We start from the raw sequence: 3,690 nt of genomic DNA on the forward strand, positions 1-3,690 counted from the left end.
TCTTTCCTTTCCCCATGCACCTCCTACTTTGTCCCATCCAAAGTTCCACCACTCATCCATGAGCTTCCCATTATGGATTAGCATCTACTTATCAGAGAAAACATTTGGCCCCTGGATTTTTGGGATTGGCTTAGTTTGCTTAGTATGATATTCTCCAATTCCATCCATTTCCCTGCAAATGCCATAATTTTATTCTCTTTTATTGTTGAGTAATATTCCATCGTGTATTGAAGGGCATCTAGGTTGGTTCCACAGTTTAGCTATTGTGAATTGTGCTGCTATAAACATTCATGTTTGGAACGTCATGGAATATCATTCATGTTTGGATATCATGACTGTAATAATTCATAGTCTCTTTTCTTTTACACACAAAATATCTTTTAATAGCTTTTTAAATCTGAGTTTGCTAAAATTTGTCAGTTTATCATTTTACCTTTATTGGATAATTTTACCAAGTTGTAAGATCCAACAATTACAACCACATCTTTTTTTTGTACCAGGGATTGAATTTAGGGGCACTCAACCACTAAGCCACACCCCAAACCTTTTTATTTTTTGAGATATGATCTCAGTTGCTTAGGAACTTGCTAAGTTGCTGAGGCTGTCTTTGAACTTGTGATCCACCTGCCTAAATCTCCTGAGCTGCTGGGATCACATGTGTGTTCCAACACACCTGGTCAACCATATTAATTCTTGACAGAATTTTGATGTCTTATAGTATATAGATATTGAGTGACATCCAATTAAAACATCAATATACCTTTCATTTACCAAAGAAAATACTTTATTCAAGTTCCCAAAACAAACTTGAGGGGTTGAATTGAAGACAAAAAGTCAACTTAAAATATGAAAATGAATAGTTTTCATTTACTGAGAGTCAAAAATCAATGTATATATTCTCCAATCAAACATCTGTCCCATGTAGAATTTTTCAGGTTTTAAGAGTCTTCCAGGCCAAACACTTCGCTGCTTTTGCTTTGCTCTTCCCCTTTCCTTTTTCTGGCTTTGCCTTCAGTCTTTTTCTTTGCCTCTGGTTCATCCGCTCAGGTACTGTCCATGCTGGTCTAGAAGAGTCTTTTTGTTTCTCTTAATTTCAGTCTCCATTTTCATGTCGTCTTTTTCATCATTCACCACACACTGTTTTCTCTTGGCAATGTTTAGGTACCAACACAGTTGCTATTTCTTCAACATCTTTCATTAAAACATCACTGCCGACTGAGAATACTTTTAAGTCTGTTGAGCTCTTTCGGAGCATTCTTTTTTCCTCTTTTCAGCCCGCATCTTCCTTTTCCACTTACTCTGTAAGCTTTTAGCCATCTTTTACAAGATCACGTTTTGCAAGCAGCACGCCACCCCATAGTCTCTTAATACTAATGTCATCTTACTTTCCTAAGCATGGATTTCCTTTCTCTTTTTATTAAGGATCAATTTTATATTTTGGTCATTCAGTTAGATTAGGTCTCCCCAGTCAGAATGCTGTCAGCTATGTTTGAAAAGTTAAATTAAAGTTCCTACTTGGAGATGATATTTCTGTCTATCTAAGCAACCTCTGCAAGTGGACAGGTATTCAAGACATAAACATACAGCAGCCAGTTCATGGATGACGTAGTCTCTCCCCTTTAACTGTTTACTTTTTTCAGTTTAAAAGAGAAGAATGTAAACAGGAAGAAAATTATATATGAAAATTGAATGTGAGCTGGGGTGGTGGCTCAGCAGTAGAGTGCTCTACTAGCACATGAGAGACGCTGGGTTCGATCCTCAGCACCACATTAAAAAAATAAATAAATAATATAAAGTTTAAAAAAGGAATGCAATTTTGTAACAAAGAAAAAATGCACAGGAAAAATGAAAAGAGAAACATTACTGGGTGGGACAGATGTTTTCACCTTAAATTTATATCCCTGTGTTAGTCAGCTGTTACTCTAACAAAACACTTGATGTCAACTTAAAAAGAAGAAAGGTTTATTGAGCCTCACTGTTTCAATAAACCTTGCCCATTGCTTTTGGGCTTGTAACAGGGTAACATATCATGGTGGGAACCCTGGGGCCAAGGAAGCCCTCACCTTATGGCCAGAATTGAAAAAGACAAAGAGAACATTGTGTTAGAATCCCTTTCAAGGGCCTGGCTCCAATGACCTAAAGCTTCCCACCAGCTCCCACTTTTTAAGGGATCTGCCACCTCCCAGTGATACCTGGGGCTGGAGACCAAGCCCTTAAACATGGCCTTTGGGGGACATTTTTGATCCGAACTACAGCAATTGGCAAGATTCATCTTTTTGGGAAGTAGAAGACAGTTTCCAAGGGCTGCTGTGTGCAATACCGTGCGAAGCAAGAGCCCAGTTTGGGTGAAGATAGAAGAGGCTTGATTGTTTGCACCATTATGATGTTCAGATGGAAACCATTCCTGCCTTCCTTCTGATTCAGCTGGATGACAGCCTGTTCTCTAACATGGAGGAGGGGAGAAAAACTGTGTCCTCCTTCAGCACCAGAGAGGGCCTGTGAGGGCAGATTTCCTGTAGGGGGTTGTGATGCTCCTGCCTCCTGCCTCCTGCCTGAGATCCCAAGAACCAGTGAAACCACACAGATGCCCATCGCAGACCAACCCCCATTGGTAGTGGGTCTGAAGCAACCTGTAGCCTGACAGCCAAGGCGACGCACACAGACTGTGAATAGAAGTGACAGGTGTAGTAGGCTGACCAAACAATCAGTATGATTGGGAAAAAGAAGCTAAGTTTGATTGACATAGTCTATTCACGAACCTGGTCATAGCCTGTGGGACACAACCCAGTCTCACTATTTTCAGTATCTCAGGAGGGATGGCTTTGATTTGCATAAAATAAGGAAAAAAAAAAAAAGAAGCGGAGGAAAATGCATTTGGTTCTGTGTCTCTACAAGAGCTGTTAACAAATTAGCACAAGGGAAGCTTTTGCAAATTAGATTAAATTTTCTTGTTTTTATGGGAAATCTCCCTTGGTCTCCATTAGCAGATGTTCTATAACATTCTTTCTATGTTGGTCTGGCGTTCAGTTCACTTCTTATTTTTTATTTCTTTTGTTCTTGCTATTAGTCTTCAGTGACCATCTCTCTGGGAGGGGATAGATAAACACTCTTGTCTGGGCTTAGGTAGGCTTCCTGGGGGTGGAGTGGAGGATGCCAGATAAAATCCAGCATGCTGTATTCAATTTGAATTTCAAATAAATAACACACAGCTTTTTAAAAGTGTAAGTATGTCCCAAATATTGCTTGGGATATACGTATGCTAAAAAATATTTCTTGTTTTTTGAAATTCAAATTGAACTGTGTGTGATACGTTTTTATTCACTAGATCTGGGCAATCTCAGAATTTCCTCTGCTGTGTGGCGGAAGAACACTTGGACCTGAGACATTCCCAGGGCTATACGAAGGGGCTGCTTTGTCCACACTCTTCCTCTTTGTCTGGGACAGAATAGCTTTTGACTCTTAGCTGAGACTTGGTTTCCTTGAGGGTTGGGACCAGGGTGGGAAGAGTGAGGCATCTGCCTTGGGCAAAAAACCTAGCAATCTAGTTAAAGAATATTTTAATAAAATATTTAAAAAATGAACAAAATGAGTATTCTTATTTTTATTAACAATGCTAATATTTTGTCCATCATGTTTTTTATTTTGCCATTAATTTTCATTTTAAAAATATTACTTTTAAATATTGTCTTG

At 38.9% G+C, this 3,690-nt stretch overlaps 1 pseudogene; it reads right to left on the reverse strand.

Moving 5' to 3' along the window:
• Nucleotides 1-931: 931 nt before the first annotated feature.
• Nucleotides 932-1,348, reverse strand: LOC114100213 (protein LLP homolog pseudogene; annotated as a pseudogene).
• Between the last annotated feature and the right edge of the window lie 2,342 nt (nt 1,349-3,690).

The sequence above is a fragment of the Marmota flaviventris genome, chromosome 12 (assembly GCF_047511675.1).
Source record: "Marmota flaviventris isolate mMarFla1 chromosome 12, mMarFla1.hap1, whole genome shotgun sequence".
NCBI classification, from domain to species: domain Eukaryota; kingdom Metazoa; phylum Chordata; class Mammalia; order Rodentia; family Sciuridae; genus Marmota; species Marmota flaviventris.